Source organism: Bos indicus, chromosome 28 (genome assembly GCF_029378745.1).
Source record: "Bos indicus isolate NIAB-ARS_2022 breed Sahiwal x Tharparkar chromosome 28, NIAB-ARS_B.indTharparkar_mat_pri_1.0, whole genome shotgun sequence".
Taxonomy (NCBI): domain Eukaryota; kingdom Metazoa; phylum Chordata; class Mammalia; order Artiodactyla; family Bovidae; genus Bos; species Bos indicus.
Window position 1 is genome coordinate 39,633,618 of NC_091787.1, and position 25,853 is coordinate 39,659,470.

Sequence of the window (25,853 nt, forward strand, 5' to 3'; positions counted from 1 at the left end):
TAGTGATAAACAATAGAAGTAGATATTTCTTCTTTTCTTCAACTTTAGCATAGGAAAACACATGTTGACTTTCCCTTAAGTTTCATGTTTTTTAAACATTTAAGATAATATTTATTTATTTATTTATTTTTTATATTCTCTTTTTGAATGAAAATTGGCATTTGTCTTCTTCTTTTAACCATTTTTACAACAAATATTTAGACTATTTTATATGTGTGGAATTTCATTGCAAATCACCAATATTTTATACTTTGGAATTTCTCAGTGTGATTTTTATTGAGATTGGCTCCAATACATTTACAACAAGTTTTCCGCCAAGGATATGGGAGGCATCCGGTGTGACTGAAGTAAAAGTCGGAGTCTACTTGGATATCTTATTTCTTTGTTGTGCCATCAGTTTTTCCCCATCTTCATTTTCACAGAATTCTTTATTCTTGTCATTTTTATTTTATTTTTTTTTATTCTTGTCATTTTTAAAGTTGCTAGGATATATGTATGTGTTATTCATTTTTGTTAATTATGTTTGGCTCTTGGAGAACAACTTTAATCTGAATCAGAAGGTATAGCTTTTCTTCAGAAAAGTTTTCTTTTATTATATCTCTGATGAGTGCTTATTTTCAATGTCATATGGTTTCTTTCCAGTGTATTGCATATGTCTATATGTGTCTTCATTTCATAGCATCTGTATTTTCCATCTTTTTATTTCTTTGCTCTTCTTCTCTGCACTAAGGGAAAGATTTTGTGACTTTTCTTGTCTCTATTGGCTTTCTCTTCCACAATCTCTAAAGGGATATTAAATTCAAATATGATGTATTAATCCTTTTATATTCATCCCTAAACTAGGCCCCTTTTCTCTTTATCATTTGGTTTATAGACACCATGCTTACCTTAATTTAAATGTAAAACCAAAGCATGTGGTTTAAAAAAAAAATCTTTTTTCTAAAACGTTAAAAAAAGTTCTCCCTGAACCTTGGTGGCTATGTCCTCTTTTTAATAAAACTTTATTGCTTGCCTTTTGTTTTGGAAGTCTGAGGGTCCAGATGCTTCCGCTGTCTCTTCCTCTGGCAGCCAGGACATGGTTCCAGTTCATTTACAGTGTGTGTGTATGCTCAGTCGTGTCTGACTCTCTGTGACCCCATGGACCGCAGCCCACCAGGCTCCTCTATCTATGAGATTCACCAGGCAAGGGTACTGGAGTGGGTTGCCATTTCCTCCTCCAATTCATTTACAGAGGCAGGAGCAATAGGAATGGTGTCTAGGAGTTACAGTATTGGTGTTCAGCAGGATCGGCAATGATATCCAGCTCAGAACTTTGATTTTAGGTTGTCCATTGAATGGTTGTTTGTCACTTGTTTCACTGCCCAGACTATCATCTTCTTGGTGGCCCCTGAGTCAGTCCATCACCATGGAAGCTAAAACACCAGGTATGAAGCCCCAGGCCCTGCAGCAAGCCAGGAGAGGGGCATGTGACTCGGCCGATGAGGCGGAATTACCTGGGATTCTGAAGCTCTTGATACCAAGAAAACTTGGGCCAGTAGAGAATTCTCTGTTCTCAGCAGTGTTGAGAGCCACGGCCAGTTTCCAGGCGGTGGAAGGGATGGTGCTGGAACAGGATCCGGGTTATGGTCAGTTGGAGCTGTGACAGTTCTCACATGTTGATAGTATTTAGCCTCTGAGGCAGGTATGCCATCCCTGTGGGAGGAGTTCCTGTGTTTCTGGTGATGCCTCTTTTCCTTGATCCTGATCATTTTCTAACCCTGATTCTCCAGTCTTTCTGTCAATTCTGGGGCTCTCAAAGATGCCATCAGTTTTATTTTCACTGAAGTCAGCCAGAGACAGTTTGTTTAGTTGTTAAAGAAGAGCCTGACCAATGCATTCCACTCTTTAGGACTCTGAACTTCTTGGTTTCTGCTTCTTTTCAATCCTTATCCCATAGCCATCTGTTACATCTAAGTTCCTTGTTTAGCTTAAGGTAATCACAATTGCTTTCCATTTAGTGCAACTGAGAACCCTGACCAATACCATACTTAAAAAAAATTAATTTATTTATTTTAATTGAAGGCTAATCACTTTACAATATTGTGATGGTTTTTGCCATACGTTGACATGAATTAGCCACGGGTGTATATGTTTCCCCCATCCTGAACCCCCCTCCCATCCCATCCCTCTGGGTTGTCCCAGGGCATACATGCCGAGGAAACCAGTGTTGAAAGAGACACATGTACTCCAGTGCTCATTGCAGCAGTGTTTGCAATAGCCAGGACATGAAAGCAACCTGGATGTCCGTTGGCAGATGAATACCATGTTTTTGGCATATGATGTTTCCTCGGATTACTTGGAAGATAAAAGGTCTGTCCAACACTGCTATTTCCTCCTGAGCTGGTGGATCAATTTGCTCAAACTCTTTCACATCTATTTTGTTGCCATTAGAATCAGCCTCTCAGATGTTAAGCTATGGAATGACTGACATGCACAGCCACATTGGCTGGGGTTTAGCAATTAATTATTTAGTATAAATCTAGGGAGCTAGGAAAGACTCTCTCAGTTCCATTTCTTTGATATTTACTGCAAGGAAAATGTTTTTCTTTCCTGGATAATGTAGTTTCGTTTCTAGAAAACAGGAGTTAAGACCTCATACTCACCCTTCCTCATCCTGTTGCCCATCTGTGTTCTATCTGCTGGGCTCTTTAAAGCCCAGCCAGTGTGCACTGCTGAGGATTTACCACGGTAGAGAATCTGACACCAAACCCACATACACCTCTGCTGACAGTTGGTGTTGTTGAGCTGAATTGTTTAGAACTCTTTGGGAAAAAATGGCACAAACACAGAGAGGGATCCTGTTGATTCTGGTCCCCTCAGTTGCTCCTTCCCTTTCTGGTGCCTTCCCATCTGGTCAGCAAAAGTCTCTTTTTTTTTGGAGGAGGAAGTATGCAATGTGTGTGGAGGGGCGGACACACGGTTTTATTTATCTTCTTTTGACAGTGGACCATCTTTTGGCAGATGTTTACCTAAACTGTGACTCCAATTCCTGCGGAAATTTTACAAGTCCTTTTATATCGTGTGTTTTAGGAATAGTTAATAAAAAGGTGAAATAGAGCATTAGATGTCTCAGGCTTTCTATTGGCATAATCTGTTCTATATTGCTGAAAGAAATTTTAAGCATTTTGAGAGTCTAATATTGCTAACTCTGAAAAAGAGCTTATAACAGTGCCTTGCAGTAGAGTATGGAAGCTTTTATTATCAAGGAACTGACTTAGGTAATAATCTGAAAAAAATGAAGTTGCATTTATATATCACTCCTTATGCTAAAATAGGAATTCTAGATGTATTGAATACTTAAAAATGGAAAAAAAATAAAGAACTAGAAGGAGACATGAAAGAAAGCTTTTATAATCTTAAAATAAAAGAGACATTTGAAAGGACTTTTCAAAATCCTGACGTCTTAAGAGAGAGATGGATACATATGACTATAGAAATGAAATGATTCTTCATGGTAAGAAACACTATAAACATGGTCAGACCACAAATAAAAAACCAGGAAAAAAAAGCAGCAGCATATATGATAAAAGACACACCCTGTAATGCATAAAGAGTATTTCTAAATCAAAAAGAATATAAACATCCCCTCCCTAGTGGGCAAAGAATATGATATTTCATAAAAATGGATCAAGGAAAAATGCTCAACTTGACTTATAATAGATATATGCAAATTTAAACCAATGAGATGAACACCTTCACCTATTAGTGAATTATAATAGGCCTTATTTTAAATATTATTGTTATTTTTTAAAACCCTGTTTTGTTTGTTCTGTTTTCGGCCATGCTGGGTCTCTGCTGCTGCCCATGGATGTTCTTTAGTTGCAGCGAGTGGAGGCTGCTCTCTAGTTGCCCTGCGCAGCTTCGCATTGCGGTACTTCTCTTGTTGCGGAGCACGGGCTCAGTAGTTGTAGCCCACGGGTTTTGTTGCCTCTCAGCATATGGAATCTTCCGGACTAGGGATCAAAGTCATGTCTGCTGCATTGGCAGGCGGATCCTTAACCATAGGACCACAGGGAAGTCCAATAGGCTTTAAGCTAATACTGAAGTTACTTAGCTTTCTCAAGGGATGTAAGGACAAGTAACACAGCTACACGGTGTCTTGGAAGATCAAGCAACTTCCTAAGTGGGCAAGAACCAAGGTACGTGTGGGCCACCCAGCACTCTCTTTTATGCCTAAATTCATGATGGCCTGAGGCCTGCATGCCCATTCACGGTTCCCTTATCTGAGAATAGTCCCATACTGCAGTGAAGCAGATGCAACATCCCACCTTTACTTTGTACTTTCTGAAGACACGAGACTTTGAGGTTATTGTCTCGAGCATCCCTGGATTAGCCCAGATCGGAGGTAACCCTCACCTCCCAGGCTGATGAACAAACCACACAAAGAGCAGAATAAAACACTGCTGGCGGGGTGAGGGTGCAATGTGACTGTCACTTTCTTACACTGTTGGTGGGGACGTAAGAGGGTGGCTTGAGAAAATTTATCAAACGTTTAAATGCACATTTCCTCTAACTTTGTTTCAATGATAGGAATTGGTCCTACAGATACACACAAAGAAAGAACATTTACTACAGCCCTAATTAGGCTAGAAAAATAGTGAAAACAAGCCTAAAGTTCCCCCATAGGGATCTAAGGAGATAAAATATGGTAAATCAATCCAAGGAAATACCATGAGACCATTCCAAAACGAGAATCAGTCTGATAGGCACAGAGACAGAATGATGGAAAAAGCAAGCTATGAAAGAGTGTACACAGAGGTCAGAAAGGAAGGAATATACCTCTGTGACTGGGTCTATGTGGACTTCTGGATAGATTGGCAAGAGATTGGTAATTTTTTTTTCCTTCACTTTGCTGCATATGGAAATCTTAGTTTCCTGACCAGGGATTGATCCCATGCCTCCTGCATTGGAAGTGTGTAGTATTAACCACCAGACTCCAGGAAAGGCCCAGGTGATAACTGTTTTCAATGGGAGAATGGGCCAGAGAAGGAGATGGACTTTTTGCTTTATACTCTTCTATGGTCTATGAGTTTTTAGAGAAGTTATGTATATGTATTAACTATTCAAAAATAAAAACAATAAATATACACATAGAGAAAAGTTATTAGCTTAAAGTTTTTATGACTGATGAGAAAAAAGCACATTTTTCTTTGAATAAAATAAATTGTTTAAGTTATTTAAGACAAAATAGAAGTAGGAGACATAAAGATGTTGTCAAAAAGTGGAATAATTTTACTTCCATCAAGTTGAATTATCCTGGCAACATTTAGCCCCGAGTTATCTGATGGAAATACTACTGGTTGATTTTTGGTGGACTGAAAAACCTGAGTAATCATTTTCCCAATTTCTTTCTTCACATTTCCCACTTAATTCCTTGCTGTATAGTCACGAGCTTCTGAATTGCCAACCCTAAACATCATTTTCTGATATTTCTGATCAGAAATGATCATCAATTTCTGATACTTTGTTTGGTCTCGTGGTCCCTGTTTTGGTGGTGGTGAGGGTATTGTTGAGTATCATCTTTTTTTCCTTAAAATTACCTATTCCTTGGCTCTCACGATACTGTTCCTGAACCTGCTGCCTCTTCATCTTCCACCTGACCCTTTGCTTTCTTCCTCAGAAACATCTCTAGAATCTTCCCTCTTCTCTTTATCCCACACAGTTGCCTTAAAGTCTGTCCCAACTGTGCTCCATTATGTTGTTGAGAACCTCTCACGTGATCCATGTTCCTGGCTCACCCTGTTTTAGTCTAGGTTCTACAAGGTCATGCCTATGTCTGTGTGGCTCAGAAACATGCGCTGATTTGTCTTTTGAAGGTTAATGTCTATGCTTCAAGTGGCATTCAAGAGCCTTCAGACTCTTGTCCTCAGCTTCGTTTCAGTCTCCCCCACTCCCACACATCTTGTTATTCAAGTGTTCTTGGTTACAAGTGAATAAACCCAGATGGAGCTTAGTTTGTCAAAGGGGATTTTAGGAAAAGGATCCTGTGACATCTCCTGGAATGACCAAGCCTTGTGGCAGGTCAGGACTGTAGCTGACCTCAGGAACCACTGCACCAGTAACCTAAACATTGGCAGGCTTCTGCATCTCTTACCCCTGCTCTCCTCTTGGAATTGACTCTTTGCTGCTCTTTTTATCTTATTGCTTCAGCCACCAAACAGGAATGGATCCTCTCCACCCCAAGTCAAATATCCTAGGAAGATGATTCAGTGGCTTAGTGTGATCTAGGTGGGAAGTGCCAGGAAAGACTATGGCACCTTCTCTCAAAACTGCCTGTAGGGTTAGTGAAGTACTGTTTCTAGTCTGGTTGGCTCTTAGCAGTTAGATACCCCGGATGTTCAGACCCCTTGGCATGCACCTCCCCACCTGTGCTTTCAACACGTTCCTCCTCCTGCCTGGACTCCCTTCTGCCTCCATGAAGTCTTCTGTATAACAATCTTCTCCCCAGGACACACAAATACAGAGATGGTGACGATTTTCCCGGCAATCTCCTTGTGCTCCTTGTGCATATCGTCACTAGTACTCTCCACCCTGTCTTCTAAAGTATCAGTTTACAAACTTGTCTGAATCAGCGGACCGGGGAGTTTTCCTGGTGCCTCTGCTGTCTGGCGCACTGCCGTCATTTATTAGTGGTCTGATGAACTAAGAAAGTGGAAGGGAGAAGACAACCGCTCATTCCCCAGAGCGTTATAGCGATATCTTTGGGCTTACTTCCTCCCTCCTTTTTCCCTTCCCGTTGGCTGTCTGGGTGATCTTGCTTGGTGTACTGGGGGCTGAAAGCAGAACTGGGGACTTGCCGTCCCTCCACAGGGCTGGCATGTTGAGGGCCTCAGTCTCTGTTTTCCTCTGTGTGCTAAGAACACTGTGCACTCCAGCTCGGGGGACCTGGAGGCGGGGCAGGTGGGAGTGAAGATGCTGAACAGAAGCCTGATTCTCCTGGGAAGAGCTCATCCGAAGCTCTCAGAACTTCTCCAGGTTTTCCTCCACTGGGACCTGGTTTCTGTCAAAGTCACACCCAGTTCCCAGGCATTAGGCCTTTGAGAGAAGAATTTCGCTCTCATCCTTCACAGGAAAGATTTAATGCTAAAACTGCAGGCGTCTTAACTCCCCTTTGCGAGGCCCTCCTTCAGCAGTGCGTATCGCAGCTGGCCCCGGAGGCAGTGCGCCTGCTCTCGAGTGTTCGCCGTTGTTCTCTTAGGGCCATAAACACTGGCAGGTGGCACTTAGGCACTCATTAAGTCCTTCCTCAGGTGCCTCTTTATTTTTAAATTATTACCATTTTAAGGATAAAAAATGATTACAGAAACAGGACCCGTGGCACCTGTCAGTTTCTTGCCCAAAGCAGAGAACCCTGGGGGAAGAGCTAAGGAAGAAGGTGACCTTTTTGAATCCCGAGAGGGCTGCATCCAAAGGGAAATTTGGGGTCATGCTGTTAGATCATAGTAGTTATGTTGTGGCTGTGCTAAGTCACTTCAGTCGTGTTTGACTCTTTGCAACCCTATGGACTGCAGCCTGCCAGGCTCCTCTGTCCATGGGATATCCCAGGCAAAAATACTGGAATGGGTTGCCATTGCCTTTTCCAGGGCATAGTAGTTAATGGCAGCCCAAATATTTGGGAAGTCGGAGGAAACTTAAGAGTCAGAAGCACTGTGGGCTGGAAAGCTGAGTCATGCCCATGTGGTCTCCAGGCTACTCCAGCCTCTGGTCTGGCTCCTGCTTTCCCTGTGACCTGAACTCTGTGTGTTCATCTTTTTCTGACAGACGAAACACCTGGGACCAGACTCTGCAAGCCCACTGGGGTTCAGGCTGTAGGCCCCCCAAGTCTTGGTCATGTTCCCAGGGACAGTACTCAGGATACTTGCAGTTGTTGTTCAGTCACTAAGTCATGTCTGACTCTTTGAGACCCCATGGACTGCAGCACACCACCCTTCCCTGTCCCTCACCATCTCCTGGAGTTTGCTCAAACTCATGTCTATTGAGTTGGTGATGCCTTCCAGCCATCTCGTCCTCTGAGGTCCCCTTCTTCCCCCTTTTCCCAGCATCAGGGTCTTTTTTAATTTACACAGCTTAAGAGGTCACTCTGGCCGTCCTCCAAGCTCCTTCCGCAGTATTGCCCATTGCGGTGAGGGATACCCCATTGCCCAAGCCAGAATCTCCAGAGGCCTACCTCCTCTTCCCCTTTTCTAGGTATACTGGATTATCTCTAATTTAATTCAGTTTGACCTTTAAGATGTCTCTAAATGCCTTTGCAGTTCTTGTTCACTTCCCACTGCGACTAGTATGATAACAGCTCTTCTTACCCCTAATCTCCAGCACTGTCTTTGCCCATCCACCTACCCTGTCCTATCCACAGTTAACCACCAAGCCACGTAGTTGGCATGTTCCTTCCTTCCTAAACATCCTTTCGTTGCCTCTGCCCCTGTGTCAGAGGTTGAGGTATACAGTATATTTCTGCATTTTCTTCTCTTATTCTTTGAGTGTGTGTATCTTTCTCTGGGCTCCAGTCGTTTGCCTGAGTGTGGTGTGACTGTAAGGGCAGGCATCTGAGTGTGCTTGGGTCTTGAACCGAACATCCATGGTCTGAGGCAGTGAAGGTCCAAGTGGAAGAATGCTGGTTTGTTTCTGGGCACATCTAAGCATCTCTGTGAGCGGGTGTCTGAAAGTGTGTTCACTGGGTGTGAATTTTTGTGTGTGCATCTGTGTCCCTGTGCAATCCTGCATATTCTCTGTCTTTTGTTGTTTGTCTGAGCCTGTCTCTCTGGGAGGGTGAGTGATTGGTGTCAGTTGGGAATGCTCCAATAAGGCATAGTGTGAGAGAAATCATTTCACACTCCCCATAGAGCAGACCGTGTGCTCTGTTCTTGGCGAATGAGTGGTTGCTGAGTTACTGAATGTCAGTACTTTCCTCCAGCTAGGAAACATCCACTGGTTGCTGACTGTTTTAAATGCAAGCATCCCTTCTTTTCTGTGAGCTCTCTGAGGTTGGGAGCGCAGAGCTGGGCAGGTCCTCATCTTTCTGTAAGATTTATTGAGTCAGAGAGAGTGCAGGGCAGCCCGTGCAGGGAGAGCTGAATGTGCCAGGCTCCTGAAGAAGAGACCTGGCGCCATGCAAGATTTGGGGCCGAGAGCAACTCTTCATTGCTGCGGCTCTTCTGCCTGTTGGGCCATTTATAACAGAGCAGATGAAAGTGAAAGCTTTATAGGAGAGTGCTTATTTGAAAAAAGCTAGCTGAGAGGAAGTGAGGAGTGAGCAAGTTCAAGCAAGATAAGTCTGGGCGGTGAGGAATCCAACAGCTAAGAGCGCCTGGGCAGCAGGTCGGAACCTGAATTTCAGGCCTGTATTTTCCTTCAGGGCCTCCTTGTCCTGGCTTCATTCTGAGATGAGATGGATGCAGCCTATTTTCTATTCTTCTTTTTCCCTCACCTCCCAACCCATCATCTTATCAACCTCTGTGCTTTCTTCCAGCCACTCTGACAAGCAAGCATGTCACCATCATGCTTGTAATGATGCTGGATAAATGTTAAACAAAGAAAGTTTTTGACACGTGGGACAGTATGGCCGTGGTGCCAGCTTTCCCCACTGGTCACTGTGTGAATGAGGGGGAAGAAGCCCTCGCCAGACATACCTGTTCTCCATTCAGTACTAGCCTCAGAGCAGTGACTGTCACTCAAATGTCCAATACCCCATTGAGTGCCACTTCCATCACACAAAAATAGTTTTGGATGACATTTGGGTATTGGGTAACTTTTATCTAAAACCAGAAAATAACTTCCATTTATGGGACCATATGAGTGAAGTGGCAACTCATGTAGCGGGTTAGAAAGAGAGTGTGTGACAGAGGACTAGAAGACTTTCATCTGGAAGGAATGTTCCTGCCTTTGAAGAGAGAGTGGCAGGAAGGTTTGATGTAGGCCAGATGTGGAGAGTTCTGAGAATGAGCAGCAGAGTGGCCAACTTAGACAGTCAGTTCAGTTCAGTTCAGCCACCCTTAACGCAGCACCTGGGATAGGCCAGGAGCTGGGAAGGCGCCTGGCAGACAGAGAAGGCTAAGACACGGCCTTGCCTTCAAGGAGTTCACACGCTGGTGGGGGAGCCAGAAAGTAAAGAATTTCCCCAGCTATAATATGTGGTGAAATCTCAGATGTCAGTGCGCTAGGGTTGCTAAGGGAACACAGAAAAGGTGATGTATGCCATCTGCGAGGGTTTGGAGGATCCGCAGGTGCAGATGTGACATGCAGTGTATGGGGTGCTACGTGCCTTTGCTCTAGTTGGAGCTTAGTATGCAAGGTGGGGAGTGGAAGGAGAAAAGGTGGAATTTTCTAAAAACCAGATGACACGGGCTGTTTGAAGCTCTGATAAAATGCTTGGAAATGGGAGTCATTGAAAAGTTGTAAGCAGGCTGGTAAGTGGAACAGATTTGTGTTTGGTTATCTCCCTCTAAGAGCACATGCAGGGAGCGTTTGGAACGGTAAGATCAAAGGTAGAAAATCAATGAGGTAAAAAATCTCAAAGTTGTAATAGGTTGATGTAGGGCTGGAGGGAAAACTGAGTGTTTATGACTTACCCACAGTGTGGATGGTGATGTCATTGTTTGGGGTGAGGAGTACTGAGCTTGAGGAATCAGGGCACTTGCAGAGGGATGATGAGATCTGAGCACGTGTTTGAGGCCCGTCAGGACGTCCAGATGAAGGTTTCAAACAACCAGTAGGAACAGATGTTTAGGAGAGAATTGAAAACTGGAGTTAGAGATTTAGAAACCTCTAACTAGATTAACTAGAGAATTGAAAACTGAAGTTAGAGATTTAGAAATCTCTAACTAGAAAACCCAGCCATGTAGGAGGATATAGTCACCCAGCATGAGGGGAACAGTGGGTCAAAAAGAGAACTCAGGGAAATCCCAACCTTTAAGGGGCAGTTGGAGGAAGAGGGTTAAGTGGGAGGGAGACAGAAAAAACCTGGAAGGTGTGTTTATGTGGGTGGGCGGATGGGAGTATTAAAGTGAAAAGAAATGGTCACGAGTGCCAGGAGCTTAGGAGAGTTGGAGATAAAGCCTGAGGTGGATGGAGTGGTGGGAATGGAGGTCTGGTTGGAGGAGGCTGTGGGATGACTGCATGTTTTGGTGTACAGACTGAGTTAGACTGGTAAGAAATTCCTGGGAGAAGAAGTCTTCCTAGAAGGAACACAGAGTTCAAACTGGAGTCTTTCCTTAGGGCTAGGGGGGTTACAAGGACACATCTATTTACAGATTGAGTAAAAATGCCCAGTAGAGAGGTTTCCCTTGTGGCTCATTGGTAAAGAATCCACCTGCCAATGCAGAGATGCGAGTTTGATCCCTGGATCAAGAAGATCCCATGGAGAAGGAAATGGCAACTCAATCCAGTACTCTTGCATGGGAAATCCCACGGACAGAGGAGCCTGCCAGGCTGCAGTGCGTGAGGTCACAGAAGAGCTGGACGTGACTTAGTGACTAAAAAAAACAGCAGAGAGGCTGAAGGTATAGGAAGGGGTAATTGATGGATGGAGGTCTTGGAGGATCAGGGGATAGAGTCGGAGGACCTTTGGACTCGGACAGGAGAGTGATTGGATGAAAGGAGGTAGTTCTCTATGTGACTCCAAGTTAATGCGTAGGTTACAGGAGCTAGGGCTGCCCTTACAGCTCAGCTCATAAAGAATCCACCCGCAGTGTGGGAGACATGGGCTCAATCCCTGGGTTGGGAAGATCCCCTGGAGCAGGGAAAGGCTACCCACTCCAGTATTCTGGCCTAGAGAATTCCACGGACTATATAGTCCATGGGGTAGCAAAGAGTCGGAGTGACTTTCACTTTCACTTTACACAAGCTAGAGGTTGGGGGCAAGTGGGCCTGTGGTCTCTGTTTTTTTTTTTTTTTTTTTAAAGAAACAGAAGACAAAGTTTTATGCTGAGCATGTTCACGAGTTGTGTAAATGACTTGAGAAAAATCGGGAAATAGGGAGAAAAATCGGGAAATAGGGAAATGAATATGAGGGCTAACCATAGACAAGGCATGGCCAGTGGAGTTGAGAATCCAGGGAGAACACTCATGTTTGATTGACAGAAATGGAATCTTCTCAGTTAGGTTTTCTTTAGCAGCACTCCATTTTCTGGGTGTAGGATTATAGAAGATGTGTTGTGATATGGAGCCAGGATTGGGATTTTGATAGAAACCAGTGGGAGAATGACAGTGATAATAACACCTCACATTTACTTTAGGTGTCTGCTGTGCTCCAGACAGAAAGATCTATGCTCTTCATGTATATTGCTTTGATTAATCATCTTATCAACTCTAAGAGTTCAAATTAATAGTAGAACTACTCAACAGATGGGGAAACTAAGTATAAATAAAATTAGCCCAAAGTCACATATATAGAATGTGCTAAAGATTTGATTCAAAATCAGGCAACCCACTAATTTCAGAGGGAGAAAATGATTCAGATAGTTAATGATGGGATTAACTGAACTTGGAAGAAAATGAGGCTAAAAACTGCCTGGTAGATTGGAAGAAAATTAAGGATGTAAAGAACTGTGTGGCTTTATGAGTTGAAGCACTGCTGTGAGCACTGGAGGAAGGGCTGGAGGAAGATGTGGGCTGCGGTGACCGCGTGGACGATGGGCGTAAGTGGGGATACGGGTTTCTGGGGTTGAGGAGGCCAAAGATCCTGGTGCTAGTATGTTGTATTGGGGAGGATATTGACCCATCTCAAGATGCTGGAGCTGAAGGCAATCAATCAATAACTGGCTCTGCAGTGGAAGAGGTTCAGTATGCTGGCCACTTCAGTCATGGGTTGGACTTTGGTTTTCAAGTGCCGCCACTTTTTCTGCTGTTCCTGGTTCCCAGAAACCACCCATTCCTGATAGCATGAAAGCGAACGTGCTAGCCACTCAGTCAGGCTGACTCTGCAACCCCATGGATGGTAGCCTGCCAGGCTTCGTTGTTCATGAGATTTTTTTCAGGCAAGAATACTGGAGTGGGTTACATTCCCTTCTCCCGGGGATCATCCTAACCCAGGGATCGAACCCCAGTCTCCTGCATTGCAGGGAGATTCTTTACCATCTGAGTCACCAAGGAAGCCCTTTCCCAAGTACACCTTCCTCCTCCCCGGAGGCAGGACTGGGATTCCACTTGAGGATCAGGTGTGAGGATCAGGATTCCACGTGAGGATCAGGTTGCTACCTCCATGTAAGGAGGTGATACTGTTTCCAGCTGGGTCAGGGCCTCTTTCCCTGGGTGCGGGGGCTTGGAGAAGCCACAGACCCATGTGAGACAAAGGCGTCACCCGAGCCATCACTCCTTTCCCCTTGCTGTTCGCTGCTGGTTGACTTGGCACACTTATCTCCAGAAAAGCATGTGTGTGTGCGCGCGCGCGATTTGTTGATGACAACTGCCCTAAGAAGTGAAAAGAGTGTCCAGGCCTGGGCGAATCAGCAGTCTGTTCCTTAGGTAGAGCAAGCCATCTAGGGCTGGTCTGTGGGAGGCACAGCAAGAGAGCCCTGGAAACTGGCTGCCTCCACAGTCAGGCGGGGGAAGGGACCCTGAGGACAGCTTGGCTGGCAGTGCCAGGAACAGAGAGGAGCTGGGTCTGTAAGAGCCACCATGGTGGGGCCACCCCACCCGAGCCAGCCTGGCCAAAGAAATGGTCCTGAATAGTGGAAAAGAATTAGGATGCTCTCGGACAGTCCCTATGTCTGTGAGGAACTTTTTAGATCGTTTTTATGACTTTTATGGAGTCACCATTCCCATAGTTTATTCCAAATCAGTGCTGTGGTTCAAAGGGCACGGCGTAGACAGCCCAAGGTAATTTCCAAACAATGTATGCACCTCTCTTGTATGTCTGTAGGCCCATGAAGGGAAAGTGTGGTTTCTGGCAATACTTTTTTTTTCTTTTAATTTTTCTTTTGTACTGGGGTTTAGGCGATTAACAATGTTGTGATACTTTCAGGTAAATAGCGGAGGGATTCAGCCATGCGATACATGTGTCCATTCTTCCCCAGCCTCCCCTCCCATCCAGGGTGTCTGGTAATACTTTTTAAGTTTTCCTTTTCTTCTTCCTCATATTGCTTCCCTCGTCCTCCAGAACTTGGTCTTCTCACCCCGGGAACCTCAGCCTCTGTCTCTTTCCTCTCGACTCTCCAACACAGAGGTCCTGGCAGTGTCATGGTGAAGTTGGGGACCCAGGAAGGCAGGGAGGGGAGGAACTGCATCAGGCTTGGCTGGCATGCTACTCAGTGAGCCTGGGCTGGGGGCTGGGGCAAAGCCTTATTACATTAATAAAGTTAATATATTTCACTCCATCGCCTTCCACCTAAGCAGTATGATGGCCCCCTCAAAGAGATGTCAGTCACTCACTGAGCCCCCTGTCTACTCCTGCTCACATTCACATGCCTCTCCTGCTGGCTTTGTCTCCTTCTACTCTGTGTGCTAACCTTTTTTGGGAGCCCCCAGGTGCCTGGCTGCATTCACTCACACTCTTGTTACCAAACCCAGGACCAGCAACAAGCAACCTCATAAACTTGAGGTGAAGTATTTAATCCCCTTCCCCTATAGGACACATGACTTTGATGTGATGAGTTAAAGGGACCCTGAGAACAGGAAACCATCTGACCCTCTCCAGGTGTCACAGCCAAGGCAAGTGTGGGCCTGCTCCTCGCCTCCAGAATCAATTCACACCTGCTTTGTGACATGCCGGGGGCGAGTGCCTGATGCCTGTAGGATTTTAGCCCGTGGTCCCCCTGCCTTGGAGGCACAGGATGGGCCAAGTATCCAGCCAGCATTGGCCGAGGACCAGTTTATCCCTGGCCTCTGGAACTGGGCCCTGTTTCTGAGATGTGAAACCCCGGTGACCTCCTTTTTGGCTTCTCCAGCCTCTGGCTGCTTGCGCTGCTGTTTCCTCCTGTGGCTCCAATCCCTCCCCTAGTTTCTTCTGTTCTAATTGACTTGCCAGTAGTGAGAATGGGTTGACTCCAGGGAATCAAATGCTGCTTATTAATTTCTGAACATTTACCATTTCCTCGCTTCCCCATCCCCTCTTTGTTTAGATGCTTCTGAGCTTACAAGACCCATTTTCTGGCCTCTGTTGAGGAGCATCTTTCAGAACATGGAGGCAAACAGTGTTCACTGAGAATCTGCTACATAAACCATGTTCAGTTCAGTTCAGTCACTCAGTCGTGTCTAACTCTTTGCGACCCCATGAATCGCAGCACGCCAGGCCTCCCTGTCCATCACCAACTCCCGGAGTTCACTCAGACTCACGTCCATCGAGTCAGTGATGCCATCCAGCCATCTTATCCTCTGTCGTCCCCTTCTCCTCTTGCCCCCAATCCCTCCCAGCATCAGAGTCTTTTCCAATGAGTCAACTCTTCCCATGAGGTGGCTAAAGTACTGGAGTTTCTGCTTTAGCATCATTCCCTCCAAAGAACACCCAGGACTGATCTCCTTTAGAATGGACTGGTTGGATCTCCTTCAGTGCAAGGGACTCTCAAGAGTCTTCTCCAACACCACAGTTCAAAAGCATCAATTCTTCGGTGCTCAGCTTTCTTCACAGTCCAACTCTCACATCCATACATGACCACTGGAAAAACCATAGCCTTGACTAGATGGATCTTTGTTGGCAAAATAATGTCCCTGCTTTTGAATATGCTATCTAGGTTGGTCATAACTTTCCTTCCAAGGAGTGCCAGTTGTTAAATAATTGTCTTTCGCTCCAAGCTCCTCCTTCATGTCTGCTTTTGATGCTCTACTGGCTGCTATGCTATGCTAGGCTTTGCCAGTAGCGGGTGCTGGAAGGTGACTGCAGGGCTGGAGGAGGGAATAGGGAACAAGGTCCTCACTCTACCCCACCCTCCCTGCTCAGCAATGCTTCTTCACCCTGGCAGAGGTAGTTCTTTCTGTAGCAGCCTCTGAATCTAGTCTGCAGTTTTTCCAGCCCTCAAAAAACTGGAATCATGGCACCACTCCTCCTGGCCATAGCTACCCAGCATTGGCTAGTGGCTCCTACTCCCAAGTTTTAACTCCCAAGTTTCCTAATCTACTTTTCTAAGTTTTAGTCCAACCTCTTCCTTCTGTTCCTTTGGTCCTAGCGACAGGAGCTGTTTCCTATAGTTACCACTTCTATGGTACCCGAGCTCTCGTTTTACCCTTTCGTTTATCTAGCTAATGACTTTACACCTAGTTAACAACTCTACATTGTTCTCTCTGTTCACCTGACTGCTGTGGGTCTGTCTCACAATGGGACCCCAGTGCAGACGCTGATCTGGCTGATGAGGATCAGGCCCAGTCACCATAGAACTTGCAGTCTTTATGGCTTCCTGTCTGTGAATGTCTTTTATGTCAGGTCATGTCCATAATCCTGTGTGTGTGTGTGTGTGTGTGTGTGTGTGTAGGCGGGGTCCTCAGTGTCACATTGTCTCTGCGATGCATTTAAACATTCCTTTAACTCCTTTTCTACAAACCCTGATCTCTTCCCACTGGTTTCTTAAATTTCATGCCAGTGTTGCCATAGTAAGCTGCATGGCCTCAGCCAAGTCTCCAGGGGATTCAGCCCTGACCATGGCTTGATAGCAGATGCTGATGGTAGTGGGGAAGTCTGAGTCCATTCAGTTCAGTTCAGTTCAGTCGCTCAGTTGTGTCCAACTCTTTGCAACCCCATGGACTGCAGCATGCCAGGCTTCCCTGTCCATCACCAACTCCTGGAATTTACTCTAACACATGTCCATGGAGTCGGTGATGCCATCCAACCATCTCATCCTCTGTCGTCCCCTTCCCCTTCCGCCTTCAATCTTTGCCAGCATCAGGGTCTTTTCCAGTGAGTCAGTTCTTCCCATCAGGTGGCCAAAGTATTGGAGCTTCAGCTTCAATATCAGTCCTTCCAATGAATATTCAGGACTGATTTCCTTCAGGATGGACTGGTTGGATCTCCTTGCTATCCAAGAAACTCTCAAGAGTCTTCTCCAATACTATAGTTCAAAAGCATCAATTCTTTGATGCTCAGCTTTCTTTATAGTCCAACTCTCACATTCATACATGACTACTGGAAAAACCATAGCTTTGACTAGGAGAACCTTTGTTGGCAAAGTAATGTCTCTGCTTTTTAATATGCTGTCCAGGTTGATCAGAGCTTTCCAAGGAGGAAGTATCTTTTAATTTCATGGCTGAAGTCACCATCTGCAGTGATTTTGGAGCCCCCCAAAATAAAGTCTGCCACTGTTTCTATTGTTTCCCCATCTATTTGACATGAAGTGATGGGACTAGATGCCATGATCTTAGTTTTCTGAATGTTGAGTTTTAGGCAAACATTTTTACTCTCTTCTTTCACTTTCATCAAGAGGCTCTTTAGTTCTTCTTCACTTTCTGCCATAAGGGTGGTGTCATCTGCATATCTGAGGTTATTGATATTTCTCCTGGCAATCTTCATTCTAGCTTGTGCTTCATCCAGCTCAGCATTTCTCATGATGTACTCTGCATTTAAGTTAAATAAGCAGGGTGAGAATATACAGCGTTGACATACTCCTTTCCTGATTTGGAACCAGTCTGTTGTTCCATGTCCAGTTCTAACTGTTGCTTCTTGACCTGCATATAGGTTTCTCAAGAGGCAGGTCAGGTGTTCTGGTATTCCCATCTCTTTCAGAATTTTCCACAGTTGATTGTGATCCACACAGTCAAAGGCTTTGGCATAGTCTATAAAGCAGCAATAGATGTTTTTCTGGAACTGTCTTGCTTTTTCCATGATCCAACAGATGTTGGCAATTTGATCTCTGATTCCTCTGCCTTTTAAAAATTCAGCTTGAACATCAGGAAGTTCACGGTTCACATATTGCTGAAGCCTGGCTTGGAGAATTTCAAGCATTACTTTACTAGCGTGTGAGATGAGTGCAATTGTGCAGTAGTTTGAGCATTCTTTGGCATTGCCTTTCTTTGGGATTGGAATGAAAACTGACCTTTTCCAGTCCTGTGGCCACTGCTGAGTTTTCCAAATTTGCTGGCATATTGAGTGCAGCACTTTCACAGCATCATCTTTCAGGTTTTGAAATAGCTCACCTGGAATTCCATCACCTCCACTAGCTTTATTCATAGTGATGCTTCCTAAGGCCCACTTGACTTCGCATTCCAGGATGTCTGGCTCTAGGTGAGTGATCACACCATCGTGATTATCTGGGTCATGGAGATCTTTTGTATAGTTCTTCTGTGTATTCTTGCCATCTCTTCTTAATATCTTCTGCTTCTGTTAGGTCCATACCATTTCTGTCCTTTATCGAGCCCATCTTTGCATGAAATGTTCCCTTGTTATCTCTAATTTTCTTGAAGAGATCTCTAGTCTTTCCCATTCTATTGTTTTCTTCTATTTCTTTGCACTGATCACTGAGGAAGGCTTTCTTATCTCTCCTTGTTATTCTTTGGAACTTTGCATTCAAATGGGAATATCTTTCCTTTTCTGCACTCATCTCACGTGCTAGCAAAGTAATGTTCACAATTCTCCAAGTCAGGCTTCTATAGTACATGAACAGTGAACTTCCAGATGTTCAAGCTGGATTTAGAAAAGGCAGAGGAACTAGAGATCAAATTGCCAACATCTGTTGGATTATCAGAAAAGCAAGAGAGTTCCAGAAAAACATCTATTTGCTTTATTGACTACACCATAGCCTTTGACTGTGTGGATCACAAAAAGTTTGGAAAATTCTTAAGGAGATGGGAATACCAGACCACCTGACTTGCCTCCTGAGAAATCTGTATGCAGGTCAGGATGCAACAGTTAGAACTGGACATGGAACAATAGACTGGTTCCAAATCAGGAAAGGAGTATGTCAACGCTGTATTTTGTCACCCTGCTTATTTTCCTTATATGCAGAGTACATCATGAGAAATGCTGGGCTAGATGAAGCAAAAGCTGGAATGAAGATTGCCAGGAGAAATATCAATACCCTCAGATATGCAGATGATACCACACTTGTGTCAGAAAGCAAAGAAGAACTAAAGAGCCTCTTGAATAATGTGAAAGAGGAGAGTGAATAAGTTGGCTTGAAACTCAGTGTTCAGAAAACTAAGATATTTGCATCCGGTCCCATCACTTCATGGCATATAGATGGGGAAATAATGGAATCAGCAACAAACTTTTTTTGGGGGGCCTCCAAAATCAGTGCAGATGGTGACTGCAGCCATGAAATTAAAAGACGCTTACTCCTTGGAAGGAAAGTTATGACCAACCTAGACAGCATATTAAAAAGCAGAGACATTACTTTGCCAGCAAAGGTCCATCTAGTCAAAGCTATGCTTTTTCCCATAGTCATGTATGGATGTGAGATTTGGACTATAAGGAAAGTTGAGTACCAAAGAATTGATGCTTTTGAACTGTGGTGTTGGAGAAGACTCTTGAAGAGTCCCTTGGACTGCAAGGAGATCCAACCAGTCCATCCTGAAGGAAATCAGTCCTGAATATTCATTGGAAGGACTGATGCTGAAGGTGAAGCTCTAATACTTTGGCCACCTGATGGGAAGAACTGACTCACTGGAAAAGACCCTGATGCTGGGAAAGATTGAAGGCGGGAGGAGAAGGGGACGACAGAGGATAAGATGGTTGGATGGCATCACCAACATGGTCGACATGAGTTTGAGTAAGCTCCAGGATTTGGTGATGGAAAAGGAATTTGGCATGCTGCAGTCCATGGGGTCACAAAAAGTCGGACACGACTGAGCGACTGAACTGAACTGAACTTCCTTTTCTCCTTTACTTTTTGCTTCTTTTCTTTTCACAGCTATTTTACGTCTTCCTCAGCCAGCCATTTTGCTTTTTTTGCATTTCTTTTTCATGGGGATAGTCTTGATTCTTGTCTCCTGTGCAATGTCATGAACCTCTGTCCATAGTTCTTCAGGCATTCTATCGGATCTAATCCCTTGAGTCTATTTGTCACTTCCACTGTGTAATCGTAAGGGATTTTATTTAGGTCATACCTGAATGGTCTCGTGGTTTTCCTGAGTCCATTGGGATTAACTAATTCCCAGCAGCCCTGGGGGCTTTCCAGGTGGTCCTAGTGGTTAAGAACTCACTTGCCAATTCAAGAGACATCAGGAAACATAAGTGACACAGGTTCAATCCCTGGGTTGGGGAGATCCTCTGGAGGAGGCATGGCAACCCATTCAAGTATTCTTGCCTGGAGAATCCACAGAGGAGCCTGGTGGGCTACAGTCCATAGGGTCACAGAGTCAGACGTGACTGAAATGATTTGGCATGCACAGCAGCCCTGAAGAATTCTGAGTTCTGAAGAAATATGGGTGTCTGTGGAGTTGGTAATTTAAACAATTCCTCTGCTTAGTGAATCCACATATTATATCTGCTTGTCAGGATGCAACTACAGAAATTTGAAAAGGAATAGCTTCAAGGGGGAAGGGGATTTATTTATTTTCATGGAGGCAGATATCTGGGCTTGGAGGCCGGGCGTTGGGGGCAGGGTGGTACCTGTAGCCCTGACTCCTTCTCTTTCTGTTCTGCAGTTCTCTACTTTCATCCTTCATTCTCGCGGTCACCATTTGGTGGCAGAAGAGTGGCTGCTGCCTCTCTGGGCCCCTGTTTACGTCTCTGGCAGGAACCAGAAGGAAGTCACTATGGGAAATGGGGAGAGCTGTCTATGGAAAGTCAGGCTTTCCCGGATATTCTCAGATATTCCTCTCATGTTCTGTTGCCTATGGGCACTGGTGCTCAGCTGCAAAGGAGGTTGCAAAATGTAATTTTCTAGCTGGTATGTTACTACCCTGTGCGATTCAGGGAAGGGAGCAGGGGTGACGGGCGCTCAATGGCACTGGCAGTCTGTGCACATGGGAATCCATAAGTGAGACATGTCTGTCTGAATATCTCAGCCACTCCCCGACTTCTACTTCCAAACTCTGAGGGCTCCACAGTGTCCTCGTGGCTCTGGGGGGCTTCCAGGAGCCCTGATGCTTGCCTCATGTCTTTATACCTTGAATGCAGCCTGTGTGCACTCACAGAGGAAACAAACATTCAGGTCGTACCTGGTTAGACACTCTTAATCTGAAATTCATACATGGTTAGATACTCTTAATCTGAAATCCAGCTCTGTGTGCCTTAGGTCCAAGTCCCAGCGGGTGCAGCCGTCCTCCCTGCCCCGCTGATACTGAGCCCAAATGTGCTGTGAGGTGGCATGGAGACCCCAGCCGCGATTCTCACCATTGCCTCTTAGCTGCCTCCCTCTGCTCTTATTAAGTCTTCCAGAGCCTGCTCCAGTGCTCACCTGCATGCCTCCATTGACATCCTCCACTTCCTCTCATTTTCTGTCCCAAGAAGTCCAAGGATCAGTATGGCCGAGCAGGACATTTGTTGGAGATTAGTGAATGGGGAAGTAGAGAGATTGGATCTCTAGCAAACTCAGCGAGAGGCAAAACCAGAGATGTGGACAGGTTAAGTGTCACCATCTCATCATTTTTGTTTTGCTAAAAGAGCCTCAGCAAAATGGCAAGGAAAGGGACAGAGGTCTGTCTGAGAAGGGCTGGTAGGGCTGGGCTTTCACTGGAGAGGCTGAGGATTTTTCTTTCATGGTGATAACCACTTGGCAGAAGGACACAGCACTGGAACATCTTGGGTTCTTCACCAAGACCTTGCCAAGCCCATCTTAGAAGGACCCAAGCTTCTCAGCTCACCGTGGCTCTGGGTCTCTTCATGAAGTTGTGACAGTGGGGATCAGTGGGATCAAAAGCTTTCTTATTTTCAGTCTCACTTGCTGTTTGTTCATTTCTTTCTTTCTTCCTCCTTTTCTGGGAAGGTCTTCAACCTTCAGCCTGCTTCCCATGTAGGTCCCATCTTCAGGCTCTGGGTACTTGCCAGCCGAGGCCTGGTGGGCATTGCTAGATGCTTAAAGAGCTTAATAAGATCTGTAAACATACCTCCGGCAGCGTCACTCTTGCCTGCCTCGGAAGCTTCTTGTTTAAGTGAAAACTAAATAGCCTTTAATTATATATCACCTCTCAAGGACCATTTAAGAACCAAACCAGTATTTACAAATGGATTTGAAATTTTCTGAGTAAAGGGAATTAATTCTATCTGTTACCTCTCAGTACTTAGAAAAGCAAACAAAAGAGAAGAGAAGGCTTATTATGTGTCCAGTGATATGGGCCTTGAGGCCTCTGGCCCAAATCAGCCAACTGGAAACACAAACTTTTAATGTGTTTGATCGGAGGAAACAAGAATTGCTTCAGACCGGGTTATTGTTCCTCCTGAGTAGAAATTGGCTGACTGTGAGAAGCAAGGAGGCAGACAGCAAGAGCTTCAGCCCCCCTCTTCTACAGCAGGGTGCTGATGGCACTGTGCAGAGCCTCCTCCTAGAGTTTAGCCAGTACAGTCCCTGAACCAGGCCAGAGTTTCTTCCATCTGGAGTGGAGTCTGTTCTTACTTAAGAGGTCAGAGCCAAAGCTTTGAGGGGTCCTAGGCCTAGGGAAGCACAGTGGCTGCTTACCCCAGTAATGCGCCCTCAGCCTGTATTAGTGGCCAGTGCCTCAGTTTCCCTGGGTCCTAGGCCTAGGGAAGCACAGTGGCTGCTTACCCCAGTAATGCGCCCTCAGCCCGTATTAATGGCCAATGCCTCAGTTTCCCTGGGTCCTAGGCCTAGGGAAGCACAGTGGCTGCTTACCCCAGTAATGCGCCCTCGACCCGTATTAATGGCCAATGCCTCAGTTTCCCTGGGTCCTAGGCCTAGGGAAGCACAGTGGCTGCTTACCCCAGTAATGCGCCCTCGACCCGTATTAGTGGCCAGTGCCTCAGTTTCCCTGTTAGTCTAGCCATGCTTTATTTTGACAAAAACTGTGCCTTGAACTTTTGACTACTTGGACCTCTGATTTATCCCTAATCCTTCTTAACTAATGTCTGCTCAGCCCTCCAGAGCAACACTGGCCGAGAGAAATGGAACGTGAGCCATACATATGATTTCACATTTTCTGGCAGCTACATTAACAAAATACAAGAAAACAGGTAAAACTAGTTTAATGTATATTTTACTTAAACCAATATGTCTGAATATTGTCATAATTATCATTCAACATGTGCACTCTTAGTCTCTTAGTCTTGCCTGACTTTTTGCAACCCTCTGGACTATAGCATGCCAGGCTCCTCTGTCCATGGGATTTTTCAGCCCAGAACACCAATATACAATTATTCATCAGTTATTTTACCATTTTTGTTTGGTACTATGTTTTTGAAATCTGGTCTTTAATTAACTAATACTTCTTAAATCAGACTAACTACATTTGAATCATGAGTCTACCCTATTGAACAGAACAGCTGGAGGGACTGGCATATACTCCAAGACTTTCAAATCCTGGCTGGGGTCCTCTTGGTTCCTGTGATGGTTAATTTTATGCATCAATTTGACTTCTCCATAGGGTGCCCAGATATTTGGTTAAACATTATTCTGGATATGTCTGTTGGGAGTATTTATGGATGAGATTAACATCTGAATGTAGATGGGACTCATCTAATCCTTTGAAGCCCTGCAGACACGCTCAGTTGAGTCTCTTTGTGACCCTGTGGACTGTAGCCCACCAGGCTCCTTTGTCCATGGGATTCTCCAAACAAGAATACTGGAGTGGGTTGCCATGCCCTCCTCCCAGGGATCTTCCTGACCCAGGGATCGAGCCCTCGTCTCCTGCGTTTCCTGCATTGCAAGTGGATTCTTTACCCATTGACTCACCTGGGAAGCCACACTGAAGGCCCAAATAGACCTCTGAGCTGGGTGTTTGGTTTTCTCTTGCCTTGGACTTAAACTTAAGCTGGAGTTTGTACCACCAACTTCTTGGTTCTCTGGGTCTCCAGCTTACTGACTGCAGATTCCAGGACATACAGTAAATTTCCCTGTGTGTATATCTTATTGGTTCTGCTGACTTACAAAAAAAAAAAAAAAAAAGCACAGCATGAGTGTTGCGAATTAAGTTTTATTTGGGGCAGAATGAGGATTGCAGCCCAGGAGCCCCTGCTCCAAAGAGGTAGGGGAGAAGATCAGTATATATGTGATTTTGGGGAAGGTGGAGTACATGGAATCATGTACATGTTTTGCAGAAGGTTTCTGCCAGTCACGAGGAGCAGTCATCAGCATGAAGGATTTTAGTGCAAGGAGATACAAGAAATGGGCTCATAAGATTGGCTCCAGAAAATATCTAACTATCTGAAGACCTGTTCTGCCAGTTTTTCCCAGAGCACAGGGTGCCTCATTTCTGCTCTCTGCTCTGAACTCCTTTCAGAGGGTGTTGAAAATCAGCAGCTGCAGCAGCACATGATTTAATCCTTGTAGAGACAGATGGCAAGTTCCCATTTGTAGTTAACAGTTCTGTGTCTCTGGAGAACCCAGGCTAATACAGTTCCCCATAGATGGAGCGCATGGAGCTGTTATGTTGATGCCTCAACATGCTGTGAAGATACCAGTTAGTAGATCTTGTCTCCACATATTGAGGTGTAGCAGAGGCAGCTTTCTGAGCTAATCTGGGTCAGAATCCAGGAGAAAATTAGGAGGCAATTATAGAGTGTGATCCAAGTAACCAGATGGCACTGAGGATCTGTTGGCAGAAGGTGAAATCAGAGGATAAAGCAGAAGTCCAGAGAAGTGGATTTTGAGGAATTATTTTAGAATAGAGCCATACAAGTGAGAGAAAGGTGTTTGCCTCATGGAGACTGAGAACACTAATTCTTGTGGGCATGGCTTTGTAGTTCTGTTGAACCTGGGTGTGCCTTCCTGGGGAAATGTGAAGAGATCACTACCTTCTGTGAGCTCTTGTAACTGAGATCATCCCTCGACAGTTAGCTCTGGATTCCTCCCGTCTCCCTTCCTGGCTCCAGCCTTTCCTGGCTCTCCAGTGATCTTTGCATGAAGCAAATATGATGAGGCCAGTCGATCCCTGGTTTGTAACTATTTTGCCTGTGGTGTGATGTCCAAACTCCCAGAAGTGTGTTTAAGAATCTTTACATCCTCTGTTTGTCTTCTCAGCCATAGTGTCCTCAATTCCATTGAACACATGACATTTTATGCACTTTGCTCCAGAACGTTTTCTTTTTCACATTTGTGCCCTTGCGCCTGGTTTTTTCCTTGCCTGGAAGTCACTATCCTTCCCTTTTCTCAACTAAACATGTTTCTTTCTCCTCTAAGATAGAGTACAGACATCATTCCTCCAGGAATCTTCCCTGACATTCTCTCTTCTCTTTATTCCAGGTTACATTAGCAGCTTGTGTCTTGTATTCTTGAAAACACCCTCAGCTTACCTCTGTCATAACACTCATCTTACTACATCTTAATCACTTGTTTACATGCTACCTCACACACCAGACCGAGGTTCTTAAAGGCAATTATATGTATATGTCATGATGCAAAGCTGGTCTTGGCCTGGGGTGGCCTCAGAAGGTTTATGCAGTGACCAGTGCACGGGTCCTCCAGCATCTGTGAAGACCCTAGGGTGGAACCAAGCCTGCCTGCTCTGGGCCTCCTATCTGGTTCAAACCATGATTCCCCAGACTCCTCATGGCTAAGTCCGTGTTTGCAGAAGCTACACCGCTGGGAAAGCAGTTAATGTGTAGGCAGGAAAAGGCTATGTGTCCAGAGGTGATTACTGCAGCATTGCCTCTGATAGAAAAACAGAAGAAACAATCAAATTACAACAAGTAAATTATAGCATGTCAGTGAGCTGGAATTTATGCAGTTGTAAAAGCCATGATTATGAAGACAGCAGAACAGTCTGAAAGAGCAAAGACTCCACACTTTTTGTGTACCTACGAAGAGAAAAACTCAACTTCATCAAATAATGCTGTGTGCATTGAT